Here is an 18904-nt window from a genome sequence, read left to right as displayed (position 1 = left end):
ATTTTTGCAAAACTGGGCCTCTCTCGAAATGCCCATTGAGCACTCCGAAGGGGCTGAGTCAAGCTTACGGAGACAGCAGGGGGCGATTGGGGCAACCTGGTGGGACTTTCTGCATCCTGGTTATTGTGGTGCATATTTGACTAAATGTAATTGCCCCAATCCATAGAAGAACACAAGAGTAAACTCTCCTGTGATTTGTATAACAGCAAGATCTTTAAGTGAAAAGAAAAAAAGAGCCTGTTTGGAGAATACAAGAAAGCTATATATTCAATACCATCGAATTTGTTTCTATAACCGTTGCTTTGAACACACGGGCATTAAGATTCTTTAGGCTATGGCAACTTCTGATCTAATAAAACCAGAATCCGTGAGAACACAGATTTTGGATGATGGGTGCACACCATTTCTCCTGCCTGAGACTGAGGATGTAGAACCATCTTTAATGGTAAAGAGCCATCATTGAGTAAGGTTGAGTACGAATTCATCCGTTCAACAAGATGTCCTAACCTGCAATCGCAGGGCTTGTGGAACCTGAGTCCCAGTGGCACCTCCCAGATGGCACCATTATAAACCAGGCTCTTGCCACGCTGCTTAACTAACACCTTCCCCCTGCAGTGCACTGCCGCTTTTTCCTCTGCACGCAAGCACGCAAGCACGCACGCACGCACGCATGCACGCACTCTCCAATTCACTTTGGGCTGTTCTGTGGCCTCTTCCTTAACCACCTAGAATAACTTGTTTTTCAGAAATGATTTTCTTTTGTTGTTGTTGTTTGGTTTGTTTGTTTTTGTCTTGTTTTGTTTTTGTTGTGGTGGTGGTTGTTTTATTCTTTAATCCTTTGGTACAGTCCAGTTATCCCCATCTCGGTCTACTCTCTGTTCTCTTCCCATTCCTCCCTGCCTCCCCGCTCCCCGCTCCCCGCCCGCCCCTGCCCCATCCCTACCCCTGTCTCCAAGAGGATGTCCCCACCCCACACCCCACACCCCAACCCCGCCACACCTGCCCACTCTCTGAGGCCTCAAGTCTCTCCAGGGTTAGGTGCATCATTTCTCCGTGAGGCCAGATCAGGCAGTCCTCTGCTGTTATGTGTCAGGGACCTCGTGCCAGCTAGTATATGCTGCCTGGTTGGTGGTTCAGTGTCTGGGAGCTCTAGGGAGAGGGGACAGAGAGAGGAAAGGGGGAACATGATTGAGTATTGGGGGCAGACAGGAGAGAAGCCCCGAGGGCCAGCAGAAAGAATGGAAACAGGCAACATCGGGAGGTAGGAGGTGGGGGGACTCTCCGGAATGTATCAGAGACCTGGGAGCTGAGGGACTCTCAGGACTCAAAGGGAGAGACCTTAGATGAATGTCCTACAGTGGGGAGAGGGAACTTGTAGAGTCCACCTCCGGGGGGGGGTGGGGGTGGGACAAAAAACAGGGCATCAAGTGGAGGGATGGGGTCGCCATCCCACAGTCAAAAACTCTGACTCTGAATTGTTCCTGTCTAAAAGAACTGCAGGGACAAAAGTGGAGAAGAGACTGAGGGAAAGGAGGTCCAGAGACAGGGCCAAATTGTGATCCAGCTCACGGGGAGACTCACAGGCCTGGCACTATTACTGACGCTATGTGTGCTTACAGACAGGAGCCTAGCATGGCTGTCCTCCCAGAAATTATTTTCTGATCAAAAAGTTACTTCCTTCATCTCCTGCTGACACTTCCCAACAGAATTTGTTTCTAGAATTCTAAGATCACCACACATCCTTTTAAGGAAGAAAGATAATAACAACAATAATAATCTCAACCGCCTAAATACGATAGTAAACCAAGTCAATGCCGTAAATCACATAAATATGATAAATTCACAAAATTGAAGTCTAAAAGGAGCAACATGAACATGGGAAGTTACCTTTGTCTTTAACGTTAACTTTAAACATTCAAACCCGGGTATATAACTTTTGAAGAGTACCGGAAGGAGAGGGCAGCGGATGGCTGCCTGCTAAATACGGTTCTGGGTTCAAGAGAGATCTCAGTTGGTAAAAAGCTTGCCGGCTTGCAGACCCAAGTTTGAGCCCTGTGACCCTCGTCCTAAGTTTAGTTCAGTGAAGAATAGTTGTAGTACGGTGCTGGGGAAGCCAGAGGAGGTCAATACCACGTGTTATTTCGCAAATGCCCCTCCCACTTTTTTGAGACAGGGATTCTCATTGGACCGTAACTCACCCAGCCTGCTAAGATGGCTGGCTAGCAAGCCCCATGATCCTCTTGTTTCTGTTTTGCCAGTACTGAGACAACAAGTGCATACCATCTTGCCCGGCTTTTTAAAACATAGATCCCAGGGCTAGACCTCAGGTTCTTGTTCTATACCATCTCTCCAACCCTGTCATAATATCGTTTTCCTTAAAATCATCTTTTATTTCCAACAGATATTTACTTATTATGGCATCATCTAAAGGGAAAATAGAGTTTTAAATAAAACTTAGTGACATTATACAGGCAGACCTTCTAGACTCTAGCATATGGTCTCAAGGAGAGCGTTGGCCTTGCCTCCGTAGGGAGTGCAAGGGAAAGCAGGGACAAGGCGAGAGGCAGAGAGAGAAGTGTATGAGAATGTGCACGAGCATTTACTTCAAATGGAGTCAATCCTCGGCGTTCTATCACTACCACGGAAGAGCATACTCCAGGGGCTTTAAACAGCTCACACTGATTGCCATAGAGCTCTGAAAGTCCGAAAGTCCAAGTCTAAAATTGGTCTCCCTGAGCTAAAGTCAAGATCTTGGCAGAGCCACGTTCTTTCTGGAAGCGCTTGGGAAAAGCTGTTTCCTTGACTTTCCCAGGCTGTAGCCTGCCTCTGTGCTCTGGCTGGTGGCCCTGCCCATTTTTAAAGCTCCTGGTGTTGGCCACATGCTTCTGTATGGCTCTCCTCTGGGCTTCCTTTTCTGCTTTGCAGAACTCATGATGTTACATTGGGCTACGTTCATCAGCAGGAGACCCTGCCCGTCTAAAGGTCAGGTGACTAGCATCTGTATTATACTTCAGACACAGTTCTCCTTTATTATTATTTACTTATCACTCAGTTATAAGTTTGTAGACATGTGATGGTTTTTATTTTTGCCTAAGAAATTTTATTTTTTGCTTAAGAAAGGGCCTAAGTTCTGTGAAGCTTATGAAGAAGAAGTATTTTAGAGTGTTGTCCAGGTTAAAATCCGGAGGCGAATGAATGAGGGCAACAAAAAAGGCTTGTGCCTAGAGAATAGGGGAAGAGTAGAAAGTTAGACCAGAGAGGCTTTGGAAGCGAGGTTGGGTCATGATCTTGAAGGCCTATGGCCTCTGATTGTATTTATGCATATATACACACACGCATGCTCTCAGGAGCCTGTGTGCAGACACAGGTACACAATTTTTAAAAAGAAATAGGTCTAAAAAAGAAATGAATAAACGCATCTTACAAAGGTTGGTAATTGGGTGCAATCAGCCTTTTAACTATGGCCATTGGAGACACTGTGATGGAAGGCAAAGGTCAAAGGTTTCATGAGAGCCATTGAAACATCATGGGAAACATGGCTTCCCAGAGACCTCCACACCCTCTGGTTCATACCATTCCTACTCCCTCTTCCACAGTCACTCCTGAGCCAATCACTGGGTTAAACAAACAGTATGTGGAGTTGGGAGGAAGATTTGGTGGGCAGGAGATCTGGGAGGAGGTGCACAGGAGTGGATTTGAACAGAGTACATCGTATACATGTCTGAACTTAAATCCTCAGACTTAAAAACAATACCTCATGGGTAACCACCCAGTTACCCAAGGAGCTGAGATCTGTAGACATTTTAGGTTTCACAAATACAAAAAGGTCCAAAGGACATCTCATCATCTCCTGAGGAAATGTGGATGTTTTTAAGTACACGCACAATGCACACAAACCAAGTCAACATTGCGCTAACCCAATTTCATGGAGTCAAACGAACAATGCATACAGTGAAACCTTCTAAAGTCTTTCTAAAAGCCTGGGGCCATTTAGATACAGTCCTCACCCCTGGAAAGACACCCAAAACAATGCCTCAGCAGGTCTGCATGCATTGGTTCTGCCGGACATGACGCAGCCATCCCGTGTGCAGTCAACCATTCTAATGTCTTTTCTAGAGCTTGACTCTCCTTCCTGCTTCTTCCACTTCAGAGGGAATTGTGGTTTGGAGAGATTGGGGGTTTCGACATTTGGTGTTGTAATCTTTCAGGATTATGGTTTCAGAAATTTTTATATTCAAGGCACTACAAACCTTACAGACTTTTGTCTTTCAGAATCTAAACACTTAACATTATCTCATGGGATTGTGCCTGTTAAGATTCTGAGCAGCACTAAATTATATGGTACTTTAATAGCCAGGGCTGAGATTTGGCTTTTTATAATAAAAGAAATGCACAAGCAACAGGGGACTTTTTGAGTAGGAAGTAAGATCGTTTGAATTATGATTTTTTTTTAAGGATACATTGAGCTTTTGGATGAAGAATATGTTATCCAGAACGGAACAGAATGCAAGCCAAAACAGAAGCCAGGGGGACAAGGCAAGGGCAGCTCACAGCCGTCCAGGGGTAGAAATACAGCTTGACGTGAATAGGAATGGGGAGGGGGGCAGCGAGAGATGGATGGAACCGGATTTCACATCTAAGTTGAAAGGATCTCGTTCTGGATCAGATGAACAGTGTGAAAAAGGAGGAAGAGTTTGACCTTAGTTCCCAGAGTAAACTGACTTGAGAGTGGACACTGGGAAAGGAGCATGCCTTGGAGGAAATAGCAGGAGTTGAATCCAGATATGTGAAATTTGAGATGCTTATTAGACCTCCAAATGGATGTCAAATGGGCTGTTGGATAAATAGACCCAGGCCTTGTGCAAGATGCCAGGGATTTTAAATTTGGAAGTGGTGTGGAGATGATATTTAAGACAATGGCTGACTTAGGGGGGCATGTGTGGACCAAGCGTAGAGCGGCGAAGTGAGTAAATAGAAAAGAGGGGACCTCGAGGTTGAAACTGAGACCCAGAGCAAATCAACCTCTAGAGAAGGATGGGGGGCAAAGGGGAGTATGTAAAGTACAGGAAGCCCCGTGAGTCAAGATGTCAGCAAAATGTGGTGAGGAATGAAAGGATTTGTTTTGGTAACTGAAGGTTGCGCGTTTGGTTTTAAAAAGCAGTTTCAAGGGAATATGTCAAAACAGACTGGAAACAGATGATGAGAGAGAGCAAATGTGCAAAGCTATATGTGGAACCCAGAAATTTTAATAATCCAGTAGCTACCATAGTGTGGCTGCAATATGACGGAAATTAACCAGAGGGGATGGAAGGAAGCAATGTTGACAGAAGGAGAGAGTGATGAGCATAAGTGGGAATGGATGGGGCTCTAAAATAAACAGGGGGTCTAGCCTTGGAGAATCATGAAGGGAAGAGTGTTCATCATTAGTCCTGGGTGGAACAGTGGGAGAGGCAAAGAGCTGTGAGTAGCTGATGCCTTATGGGATGCAGAAAGGAAGTGACCTTTTTTACCTCACATTGTCTTCAGATTTTATCAGTGAATCAAAAAGCAAAGCCATCAGATGAGAATGAGGAGGCAGAGAAGACTTGGAGGAGAGGGAAAGGTAGATACCATGAACACAGAACATACCGAGTATTGAAGTAACAGAGTGCCCATGAACCATTCTCAACCATTTTTGTATGCATTTCTTGAGTGAATGTACCTTTGTCTCCACTCACCTCATAGCATGGCTGTACCTGGAGGGGTAGAATTTAAAAAAAATCTCCCAGAAGATAACTCCATCTTGGAGGTTAATCTTCCAAAGTATAAACTGCAGACAAAGAAGTCCTGGATTCTGTGGTGCCTGTTTGAACAACGTCAGGAAGAATTATTTTTTTTAAAACTCATACGAGGTGGGGGAAGGTGCCTTCTACGCAACTCTGGCAACCTGAGGTGAAGTGAACCCCTGGAACCCATAAAAAAGTGGAAGGAGAGAATCAACTCCAGAAAACTGTCCTCTGGTCTCTGGTTAACAGGGTTGCCTCATACCCATGTGCACAGGCACACGCAAGCGAGATCTATGTAAAACCATGTAATTGAATGAGCTCTTTCCTTAGACAAATGGTTGGGGTCATTTTTAGTTCATCATCTTCTATCAACTAAGATAGAATTCTGAATAATATTCAACCAAGCAACAGGATGGTAGCTAAAATATACTCTCATATGCTACCAAGAGAAACTAGTTTACACAGCCCTTTTTCTGAAAACCAGTCAGATACTGTATTTAAAGCATACCTTTGAGGTCATATTGAAGACCTTTTCGTCACCTAGTGGTCTTCCTGAGATCCCTTTTCATTAATTATGCAAATAAATGATCAGGTACTAAATAAAAACATGCTGTGCCTTTGAGAAATAGTACTGATATTTGAAGTTCTTAGGGTTTTAAAGCTGGACCTACACCTGAGGCACATGATCAAGAATTCCATGAGAGGAAGAGAATTCTAGAAGAAAGGGAAAAATCTAGAAGAGGGGTTTGATAAAGAATGAATATTTAAAAATCAAGGAGCTAAACTAAAGTCACACTGGTTGGAAATAACAGAATGATCCTTGGCAAGATGGCAGGCTCTTCATGGCTAGATTTCAGTGGAGAAACACCTCTGCCACTGAGGGGAAAGAATGGATTTGTAGGGGGCAAGCTGGAGCAAGAGCAGCCATGTTAGCAACAGAAGCTGAAGAGTACAGCAGCTGCCATGAGGGATGGTGCCTGAGGTAGAAAGAGAGGCAAGAGATTAAGAAAACCAACCAGCAGAAAGTGATGGTGGAATGGACTATGAGGTTGATGATTGTCCATGATGTAGTCTGGGCTCCTGACTTGGTTAACAGGGTTGCCTCATATTACAGAAAATTAATGGATAAAACAGATATGACAGTCTGTCCGTGCAATGTTTAAGTCCTAAGAAAACCAGTGCATTGAAGTTTTGTAAGTCAAGGAAAGCTTACATCATAGGAAAGGACATAGAGAGACAGCTGAAGGGTAGTGTGTGTGTGTGTGTGTGTGTGTGTGTGTGTGTGTGTGTGTGTGTGAGAGAGAGAGTGCAAGTGTGTGTGTGTGAGTGTGTGAGTGTGTGAGCGTGTGTGTGTGAATGTGTGAGTGTGTGTGAATGTGCATGACTGTGTATGTGAGTGTGTGTATGAGTATGTGTGAGTGTGTGAGTGTGTGGGTGTGTTGTGAGTGTGTGAGTGTGTATGAGTGTGCATGTGAGTGTGTGTGTGTCTCTGTGAGTATGTTTGAGTGTGTGAGTGTGTGTGTTCATATACATGTGCATAGGTAAGAGAGAAAACCGACCTAGTCAATGTGACTATAGCAGAGTGATTTGTAGAAGTCAAGGTTAAATTGATGTTTTTTTTTCACTGCAGACCGACCACAGACAAGTCTGCCTCTCAGCCTATGCGCCACACTTGGGAGTTGCTTTTGTCCTTGTTTCTAAGACGACCTACAGGTGGCTTATGATTTCTCCTGGGGAGCTCATGGCTTTGCTTCTTTATTTCTAATTTCTTGCTTCCCTAGCTGTACCATATAAGTCAGCAGAATCCCCGCCCTCCAAAATTTGCTCACACTGTCTCAACAAAAGTCCATATGTATTTGCAGAACAAACTTTACATAAAATTTGAGTTAAGTCACATATGAAAAACATTTCAAATATTATTATATAATGTAGAAAACTCATTCATTTTTATTGCTAAACAAAACTCTAAATAGCGCTGTTTGGCTACTATAGTTATTCAAAACAAGAAGCTGGGAATGTGTTCTCTATTCTTTGGGAGATGACTTAGATATGGAAATAATTATAGAAAAATTATGTTCTTATCCAGGGCAGGAAAATATATAATAGGAATTATTGTAATATAATCTTTACTATTGCTTTCCCAAACCCATACATATGAAAATTATTATTTAAACTCTAAAAGCACAAATTTGTCTCATTTCAGCATCTTAATATTTGGTTATGTACGGAGGAGAACACTGAAATTGTGGTTTTTGACAGATGAATTTAAAAGTTTCATAATTTTCAGAATGGAATAATTTATTTTTCTGTTCTTAAATTGTGAATGGCTGAATGAGTTTACCATGTGGAGCAGAAAGTACATCCAGAAAACGGGAGTGCAATGCCCTTTCAGCTGCTTGACATTAAGTAACTTACTTTCAGCTTTTTAAGTTAACACTTTATTATTTGTTAAATTCACATCATGCACCTATCCCACTCATTTCCCCATCCCTTCATACCCACCCTCCACCCTTGCAATCTCTTCCCCCAAAGAAAAAAAATCTCACTGCAGAAGCAGTAATCTGTCATGGTCTGTCCCTCAGTGTACCCTTTGTTCCCACACCTCTTTGCTTTCAAGTGTTCATTGCAATGAGTTGTTGGTCTGGTTTGCAGCCTCTGGCTCCTACTGCATTATCAATACTGGATCCTCACTGGGACTCCTCTCAGATATCCTGTCATTACCCTGTGTCTTGGAGACCCTGCAGCTTGGGATGTATAGGACTGGCCCCTTCACAAATTCCAGCAGTTCATAGATAGGGTAGATGTTGGGGTGGACCAACTTAAAGGCCTGGATCTAGGCCTCAGTGGCAGCTGAACTGGCCATGCCACCAGCTCTCCCACACCTATACTACCAGGGTGAGGCTCACCAGCTCTGCCCAGGCTAGCTTACCCAATGAGGCAGCCAGCAGGGGACAGGGGCAGCTCTCCTGCTCTCAAGCCTTCAGGCAGCTCATCCAAGCCCACTCCGGCAGGGCCAGCTCTATTGTGCTGGCAAGGTACAGGGCTCACTCTCCTGAGTGCTGCAGCTGGTGAGGGGCAGGGCTAGCTCTCCAGCTTTCATGACCTCAAGGCCAGCTCTCCTGCCTGCGGTAGGTGGCAAGGTGTAAGGAAGGGATATGAAGTTACTAAGAAAGAAAGAAAGGAAGAAAGAAAGATGGAGAAGAGGAGAGAGGAAGGAAGGAAGGAAGGAAGGAAGGAAGGAAGGAAGGAAGGAAGGAAGGAAGGAAGGAAGGAAACAAAACAAACCTCATGGTCCATCCTTGTCACAAAAGAACCAAGAAAGTATCTCTCTTGTCATTGCTATATCTTTAAGATGACAAACTGTCTTTTAACCAGGTATAAAGCATTTCCCCAGGTCTTGTATTATCCCCAGAATACGGGATAATCCCATCAGCAAATAACAGAGAAAATACTTCAAGCTGTTGTTAACAACATTGCTTAGTCCCTATTATTAAGATCCACAGAGAAGGAAGCTTCTTGCAAAACACTTCATTGTCTCAAGTTTTTAAAATAACCTACAAACTTTCAACCTAAAAAGAGAATTTACAACCTTGTATATTCATTGGCATAGAACTCAGAGGCTTGTGCATACCTGGAAAGCACTCTAACGAGGAAATCCATAACCAGCCCTTTTGTTGTTTGTCGTTTTGGGACAGGGTCTCACTAATTACCCCAGGTTAGCCTCAAACCTGTAATGTGCCTGCCTTTGTCACCCAAATGTGAGGACTGCAGGCATGAGCCATCCTATCGTCCACTTACAAACAGGTTTTAAGAAAATTACTTAGAGAAGTTGGAAATAAGAAAGGAGTGTGTGTGTGTGTGTGTGTGTGTGTGTGTGTCTGTGTGTCTGTGTATATGTGTGTGTGTGCATGTGTGTGTGAGTGTGTCTGTGTGTGTCTGTGTATATGTGCGTGTGTGCGTGTGTGCATGTGTGTGTATGTGTGTGTATGTGTGTATATGTGTGTGTGTCTGTGTATATGTGTGTGCATGTGTGTGTGCGTGTGTGTGTCTGTGTATATGTGTGTGTGCGTGTGTGTGTGTCTGTGCCTGTGTGTGCATGTGTGTGTGTCTGTGTCTGTGTATATGAGCGTGTGTGCGTGTGTATGTGTGTGTCTGTGTGTGTGTCTGTGTATATGTGTGTGTGCATGTGTGTGTGTGTGTGTGTGTGTGTGTGTGTGTGTGTGTACTTCAGTGGGGAACAGGAGAGAGCTACCAGACTAGAAAGGAAGCCTCACACGTGGAGATCAGACAGAACCTGTGTCCTCTGATGTCAAGAACAGGGCGAGGGGACTCAATCTGTTAGGCAAAAGTAAACATTTCATTCACACTCCATGTGCATTTGCACATTCATGTACATATCTCCTGACATACGGTATACATATATGAGGTAAGTCACCAATTTCAGTTAGCAAATTACCCGGTCAGAATAAAACATCTCTTGAACATCTGAGGCAGAAAGGAGCCAGTGAAATTTATTTAAACACTGGATCTCTCAACAGCCAAGAATGGAGCCCCAGGGAGTTCTTCAACATGGGGAAATTGAGAGTAATTCATTTGGAACTTTAATTTTCTTTGACATAAAACCCAACCCATACTCTTTTCTTGAGTTTGTTTCTTTTAGATAAGGGATCATCGGACACCCTCATTTTATCTTGAGCTTTGCGTATGACTCTTCTTTATTCTCACAAGCATAGCTTCAACCTAAAGGCAACTTTTACAGCACATTTGATGATGACCAAGATTTAAACGTTTAAAGATTTCTTTCCCTCTTTTCTTGATCAAAACTGTCTGGACAGCTCCCACAACAGCTTGAAGAAAGTCCCTGAGGCGACAGGCTTGGAAGTGATGGCCGAAGGCTAGAGCCAGATTTACTGTTTCTTCCAGAATGAGGTCGAGAGTTTTATAAATAGTTTTCCAAAATTGTTCCGTCTGCCAATGCGTTTGGTCACACCTGTGTGGTCTTAGCCTTTCCTGCCCTCCTCTGGTGATCTAGCCTCATATCGTCAATTCTTCTCATTTTACTAAACAAGTTAGAGAACTCTGCTCTTACTCATGTGTGCGCCACCTTCTACAGCACCACATCCCACACCTGCTCTGAAACACGCATTCCCCCAAATAAAAAGACCTAAAGCTGGCCGGCTTGCCACCCACTGGATCTGTACCCGGACTGCCCAGATATACCAGCTTAAAGGGGATCACGCACAGCCCGGAAAGCAGAGTGGGCCAAACACTGCTGCTTGCTGACAGAAATCTGTATTTCTCAGGTTGGCTCTGTGTCTTTTTGGGGTATCTTCAGGTTTGTCTACACCCCCAGATTATAGAAAATATTAAAAGGAAATGTAAAGTGTGAATCTCCCTCCCTCCCTCCCTCCCCCCTCCCTCCCTCCCTCCTTCCCTCCTTCCTTCCTTTCCTTTCTGACACGCATGGACTTACTTTTTCAACAACAATAAAATCATGTTGAAGAATTTATCCTTGTAAACTTCTGAATAAATGCATCAAAACTGGACCATTCATTCAATGAACATTTATGGACAACTTACAGGGTGCTGTGAATTATTTAAGAAGTGGAAACAGTAGAGAAGAGACAGGCTGTCTTTATGCGTAGAATTAATGTATATTATGAAGGGAAAGCCAACACGTGTGAAGAATATCATACTGTTATCTCAGACAAGGGTCGGTAATATTAAAAAAGTTACAAAGGATGACAAGATAGTCAGAGTTGGGTGACTTAAGGACAGTGTGTCTTGGGGAGGTGGGTGTTTTAACTTCCACCGAGCAACGAAGAGGAGAGTGCTCTCAGGCTGGGATAGTACAATGGGTAGAACATTGTAGACAACAGGAAGAGCAATGGCAGTAGGGAATTCTTGAAGGCTGGGTATGTTCACAGGGCAGATCATCACTGTGTCTACCTCTTAACAAAATCCACAAACTGATGGTGTTTGAGGCCTCAGGGAATCTATGTTGCCCCCTAGGATATGTAATAAGTGTTTTGTTTGTTTGTTTTCTCCTCGTCCTCGTCGTCGTCGTCCTCCTCCTCCTTCTCCTCCTCCTTTTCTTCTTCCAGAGATAAAATAACCATCATTGAGCAAATCGAGATTAAATGTTCAATAAGTGGTCGTCATGGTTTAAATGTGCAGTGTGTCCCACGGACTCTTGTGTCTAACACTGCTTCCCGGTAGGACACAGATAAGGAAGGTTGTAGAAGTTTTAGGGCACAGGGGTCGCAGGCAGAGGTTGGCTGCTGGGGGGGGGTAGGCTCTCAAAGTATAACCCAGCCCTAGTCCAGTCTCATGCAATCTGCTTCTTCACTGATTGGATGGGACTAGCCAGGCCACATGACAAGCCAAGTCACGTGACTTGGGCCAGGGCCCCTCCTGTTGACATGGCTTCTTCACTGGACACTGAACGGAAATCGGTGTCTCTTCCATTCGGTGGCTTCTGTCAGTTATTTGGTCACAGTTGAACGCAAAGGACGTAATCCAACGGTGTTGGGTCACATGGCTCTACCTGCTGAACTAAGTACACAGTGTGTAAGGGCGTGAGGAGCAACGAATTCTGCATGGACAGTAAGCGCCATAAAATCAAATGACAGAAAAAAAAAGAGAGGAGATATTCACAACATATAAAACGAAAGAGTCAATACTCCAAGCGAATGATTGATCATACAATAAGTAGAGTCAACATGCAAACAAGAAGATAAGCAAAGGATATAAATGAGAAATTAATAGGGAGGAAGGAATGGTCTACAAACATAAAAAGGTGACCAAAGATACTATTATTGAAGGAGCGTAACAACACACAGCAACAGCTACAGCAGCAGCTACAACAACAACAGCAACAACAATGGCAAACGGAGATGCCGTTTCCCAGCCAAGTGGCTGGGAAAACCTTAACTGTCCTGAATAATAGATTCCCCATCCTGCCCCCGGCTCTGCTGGTATAGCTGGAAATTACAGCTAACTTTAATATCTGATGAACTGGATTTTATAAGAATGCTCAGATCCCACATATTTGGTAATATCAAAACAAAAAAAATTAAATATTCGTGTGCATGTGAGATGGATACCTAAAACATACGTGACTATCTAATGGGATATATAATACTACATAAGGATTATGTGGGAATGAATTAGATTTATCTGTTGGCCAGTCTATCCACCTGTCCAACAATGCACCCATCTATGTGTCTATATACCTGTGCGTCTGTCTATCCAGCTAGCCCTTCAAGCTGTCTCTTGCAGACTTGTTAAATGTGAAACCTAAAGATTACAGAATGCTGTTTATCGAATTAAAAATATTCTATCGAATGTTAGCAAACTACAACTAGACTGTTGTTGTTGTTGTTGTTGTTATTCTTAAACAACCTGTAAGCTATGTGTACTTTTAAATTTTAACTGGCTAACAATTTAATGAATAGTTCATTACACATAAAAATTCTATGGAATTTCAGTTTCTGTGCCCATACATAAAATTCTTTGAGACTCAGCCGAGCCCAGGTTCCTATGTACTAGCTGTGGTTTGATTTCACTATACGTGTAGGCCTGGGCAGTTGTAACAGACTGTGGAAGACAGCAGAACCTGAAACACTTGTTATCTGACCCTTGACAGACGCTGAGCCTGAGTATATATTGTTCATGAAATTATTTGTGTGCTCATGTGCATGCCTGCATGTGTGAGTGCACACAGAGGCCAGAGCTCAGTGTCAGCTGTCTCCTTTGTTTGTTCTTTGTCTTACGTTTTTGAGAGAGGATCTCATGGAACTTGGAGCGCACCAGTGTGGCTAAACTAGCTAGCTCAAGGATGCTCCTATTTCTCTCTCCTCAGTTCTTGGGATTACACAGGCGTGTGCCACCTCATATGGCTTTTGTGTGGGTAATGGGGACCAAATTCAGTTCATTATACCTGCAGGCTAGCATTTTGACTGAGCTCTATTCTTAGCTCCAGTACTATTTTACACACACACACACACACACACACACACACACACACACGCACCCTTCATGATTCAGCCAACACACCTAGAGGAGGAAGATAGGATGGTAGAAAATGAACTGTAATGTTTATGAATGTGAGAAATCTGGGATACTTTCAATTCTGCCCTGTGTGAACACCAGTGTCTCTGTGCTTTTCTATATTAACTTTGTCCTTCTCTAGAACTGAAAAATCCCTTCAGGTACATATCTACATTTTATCTAAATCCTTCTATTGGTGAACAGTTAGTTAGGTTAGTTCTGTAACTTAGCTGTTGTGAATCACGCTGCAGAAATGTACACATATTTTTGTGATGTGTTGGCCTGTAGTCCTTTGGGTGAATACCCAAGAGTGGTACAAACTTGGTCATACCAGTTTATCGATATGTTCTGTACAATACTGTTGTATTCTCCCTTCTTGGAGGACCCCCCCAATACTGTTTTAATGGTGACTGAATTAGTTTATATGCAGTGTATAAGAATTCCATTTGCATAGGGGTTTCTATTGAATTTCTGTCTTTTGTATCTTGGTTTCGGAGTTCTGTATATTTTAATTGTATCGTTGCTTCTCTGGAGAAAAAGGTCATATGGAATTTTACTTGTTTATTAACCTTGTGAAGGTCTCCTGTCACTTGGGAAACTTTAAATTGCATACGGTTACTTCATAAGTGTTTCCCAAGTTCGGACATTGTTTCACCTGTCTTTTGTAACCTGTTAGAGGGTTATTAAGATAGAGTGGTCTTTTTCCGGTCTGTGCAGTGCAGAATGCTCTGGGTTCCTGTCATTAACACAGTTAGGGTTTGGGTTTGGATCTGGGCAGGAAAATAGAGTGCCCTTTGCCGGTGGTCATCAGGGAAGAACTTACTACAGCATCTGAGAGCCTGTGAACCCCGGGAAGAAAGCAGCATCCATGGATCAAGGCAGCCAGGAGTGTGCCAACCACAGACATGGCTGTCAGGAGGACCTATAGGAGCTGCTAAACCGGCCAAGCATCATCTGCCCCTCCTGAATCCCACGAGTCTGCCTCCAGCTGCACCAGACAGTGACAGGCTCCCCGGCTTCCTCCTGGCCAAATCTCCTGTGAGTTGCTTGTTCATCCTGAATTTTGCTCATAAGAAAATCCTAGAAATGTGTCTTTTCACTAGGGTGTGCTGGTCTCCAGCTCCATCCATTTCCCTTCAAAGGACACGATTTCACTCTCCAAGTAATAAAACTCTCATCGTGTAAAAGGGCCACCTTATGTCTATCCACTCACCAGCTGGTGGTCATTCAGCCTTCCTTATCTTGGCTACTGTGAATGACACAGTTATAGACAGGGGTGTCTAAGGATCTCTGTGAAACGCTGACTTAGAATCCTTTGGGTAAATAGCCGGGAGTGGTGTTGTATCGCTGGATCCTGAGGCAGCTGATTTCCACCGTGGTCGCATCCTTTCATACGCCCACCAAGAACGTAAGTGGGCTTCTGAGTTCTTCTCGGCATTTGCCACTTGTTCTCACGGCAGCCATGCTGGCTGGTGTGACGTGAAATTTCAGCGCAGTTTTACTTTGCCTTTCCCACCCAGTTAAAGACATAGAGTTATTTTTCAAATGCTCACCGTTCACCTTGTCTTTTGAGAGCCGTCTGTTTATTGATCAACTTCATTTTTTCCTCGTGAAACAGAATTTCTATTTGTTTGCTTTTATGTTATTTGTTTAACTGTATTCTTATTGTACATGTGCGTGATGTGCATGTACGGGCACACGAGTGGACGGAAGACGACAACTTTATGCAGGAAGTTCTCTCGTTCTACCTTCACGTGGATCTAATGGGCTCAACCCGATGTGACCTGTACCCTTCCCACTGAGCCACCTGACCAGCCCCAAACAGAACCTTAAAAATAAAATATAAAATGTAAGATCAAATGAAATATCAAAGTTGGACAAGCCAAGCCAACAGAAAAAGAGAACTGTAAGAGAAGGCACAAGAAACAGAGACCTGCTTGTTAACGGATTTGGGAGCCCCATAAAAGTACTAAACTGAAACCTGTAATAGGTATGCAGAGGACCTGGTGTTGACCTGTGTAGACCCTGAGGTTGCCGCTTCAGTCTTTGTGAGTTCACATGAGCTTGGCTAAGTTGTTTCAGAAGGCCCTGTTCTCCTAGTGTTCTCTGTCTCTTCTGTCTCCCCGACTCCTTCTGCAGGTTTTCCTGAACTTTGAGGGAAGGGATTTGATGGAGAAATCTCCATTAGAGCTGTGTTCCAATCCAAGATCTCTTTGTCTGCATAATGTCTGGCCATTAGGTATCTTTATTTGTTCCCATCTGCTGAGGAGAAAACTTCTCTGATGTTGGCTGAGCAAGGCACTGATCTATGAGTATAGCAGAATGTCATTAGGAGTCATTTAATCATTACTTTTTAAAAAAATCAACAGCATCTGCTTTTATTCTAGGTCTTGGACTCGCTTGACTCTGGTTCTCTGTCACCCCAGCAGTGTCAGGCATGGGTCACATCTCTCGGAGTGGGCCTTAAGTCAAATCTGACCTCCATCGATTACGCTCACAAGATTCATGCCGCCATTGCCCTAGTGTATTTTGCAGGCTGGACTGATTGGAGATCAAAGGTTTTGTGGTTTGGTTGGTGTTTAATTTTCTCTTTAGGCAGCCTGTGGAGTACCATGCCGTGTCATAGACACTGGAAGACGGGATGAAGGGTCTATGTGAGCAGCATCTCTACCTCCCCATGATAAATGAGTCGTGTGGGTGTTGTCTTCTGCAATGGGGCCTTACCGCCAGTTTGTAGACCCAAACAGAACTTTACGAAGATGACTTGTGTACATTCAGAGTCCATGAAAGAATAACACACCCACATCCTAACAGATGATCAGAGGGAACTGAGACCGATGTAAATGGAATCTTCTCTGTTACACGACTTGGGTTGGAAATGGAATCAACAAAACTCATTCATTGGCATTTTTCAACCAGAAAAAGATGGTTTCCCCCAAATAACCATACTTTCCTCTCTGGGTAAAGTTATCATCCAGCTCAACCTATAGTAGCAAAAAACCAAAACCAAACCAAATCAAAACAAAACAAAACAATAATAAAAAAACACAAACAAATAACTTAGTAGCCACCCAGACAGACTTAGGCCACTCCGTCTCACAAAACCAAGTAATTTTCCTCATAATTTACTTCTTTCCTTACAGAAGCCTGTGTTTCTTAAGCCCTGTGAGGATCTCTTTTAACTATGGATGTTCCTGACCCTTTTACTAGTTAGAAGTTTCAAAGCCACTCCAGTACTTTCTCCCCGGGCTTAATCAAAGCCACACTGACAACCTGGTGAGGTGTCACGCATTTTCTCCCCAAGCCCCACAAATCACTAACATAGCCTCGTATGCGTCGGTGTCCAGGAGGCCCTTTCCAATTCCCAGATGTAGGTTGGACTTTCTGAGTTTCTAATTAGATGCTTTAAAAAAAAAGGTTATGAACATTTGATCAGATTGCTAGAAGATTCTGCTTCACGTGACTTCCCATTTATAAATATCCTCCATGCCATCTCTTTGGTGTGACTGTGGTGACTTTGACCACCTGAAAAGCAGCCTCAAACAGAAGGACTCACACCAGTTGGGCGGATCAGCTAACATCACCCAGTTGGTGGAAGCAAGATCCCTCGGCTGTGAGTTTTTGGTCGCCCATGCTGCCTAGACATAAATGGCGTGTTTATAAATTCCATTCCAGCCTTTCAGCTGCAAGATGACCTAATTCTTTGCCAGTTGTGTGCATTTGGGGTGAAAACTTCCAGAACTCGTCTTTTAAAACACACTCCGGAAACATCAAAGTGAAGATTTTTGAAAAGGAAATTCATGATTGGCCACTAACATGTCGAGGTGTAAATTTTAGATTCAGATCGAATATATTATTTTTTTTTAAAAAGTGTCCATAGTCACAAGTAAACTCAGCCAGAGTCTTAATTAGGTGTTTATTTTGGCCTTACCTAGTAGGGCTTAGAGTTTCATTTTATAATGTATTTATTTGAGAGATGAGGAAGAAAAATAAAATCTGTACGAGAGGAAACACATGCAGGTAAGATGGCTCAGGTCAAATCTCCTTAAGAAAACCTCAGCCTTTACTCAACCTTTAGAGCACCTTGTTGGGGCGGGGCAGGTGAAATCATGTGGCAAGCTGGTCTATGAACCGGGAGAAGGGAAGATCTCTGTGTGTGATTGGGACCTAAAGTGCGTTATACTTGGGCTAAGTTTCTCCCTATCTTACCTCCATCTGGTGGAGATATGCACAAGGGAGTGGAAAGCCTTACTGACAGGTTCTCCTCAGTACTACTACGGACACACCTTACCCAGCTCTAAGCCAACCTCTGAGCATCCTTCATGCTGGCTTCTGATGCACTCTGAGAAACTTGCTGTTCATCTGGCCAGAGAGAAGATGTTTTTTCTTTTCTAAAGGTTTCTTTTTATTATGCAATGTATGTGTGTTTCTCTGTGTGTATAGATACCTCCCATGTGCACGGGGGTCCTGAAGATAACCTCGGATTCCTTGAAACTGAAGTTATAGGCAGTTGGTTATGAGTGGCCCAAGTGCGTGCTGGGAAGTGGTGTCTTGTCCTCTGAATGGGTAGCACTCTTTATGGCTGGGCAATCGCTATAGTCTTTAGGGAGAACTGTGCATGTTTTACAACAGAAAATGACTCAGCTTTCTTCAAAGCAATGACAGTGATCTGGTGGTCAGGAATTACTGATATGTACATTCAGGTTGCCCAGAGCCCACAGAATATAGAAGATGGAGTTCTCTCTGCAATACGAAATATAAGGGAAACTTTCCTTTAAGTTGGGAGAGAGCATCTACACATTTTCATTTTGTACACATACAATGAAGGCCACTCCCATGAAAGCTATTTTTCTTTTCAGAGCAGGGGATCATGCATGCTAGGCAAGCACTCTACAACTGAGCCATATTCCCAGCCTGAAAACCGTAGCTTAGACTTAAAGAGATGTTCCCACAGTGTATTAAAATTAGGTTTCAAATATATTTAAATCGGCAAGTAAATATATATATATATATATATGCTATAGAGTATCTAAGTCAAACTATTTAATGTATCTATCACTGTATTAGTTTTCTGTTCGTTACTGTGA

At 43.4% G+C, this 18904-nt stretch overlaps 1 protein-coding gene and 1 long non-coding RNA gene across 2 annotated transcripts in view; one reads left to right on the top strand and one right to left on the bottom strand.

Annotated features, from left to right (window-relative positions):
* The window catches only part of Itga8 (integrin subunit alpha 8), a 196450-nt gene that overhangs the window by 8281 nt on the left and 169265 nt on the right, over nt 1-18904 (top strand).
* On the bottom strand, nt 11315-15311 carry LOC148000295 (uncharacterized). The gene is made up of 2 exons (XR_015641888.1): nt 15031-15311; nt 11315-12320 (listed from the first exon to the last, which is right to left on the bottom strand). It is a non-coding gene; the product is annotated as an uncharacterized LOC148000295 (long non-coding RNA).

This window comes from Rattus norvegicus, chromosome 17 (genome assembly GCF_021556685.1).
Source record: "Rattus norvegicus strain SHRSP/BbbUtx chromosome 17, alternate assembly SHRSP_T2T, whole genome shotgun sequence".
In the NCBI taxonomy this organism is placed as follows: domain Eukaryota; kingdom Metazoa; phylum Chordata; class Mammalia; order Rodentia; family Muridae; genus Rattus; species Rattus norvegicus.
This window is presented reverse-complemented; position numbering and strand designations above follow the sequence as displayed.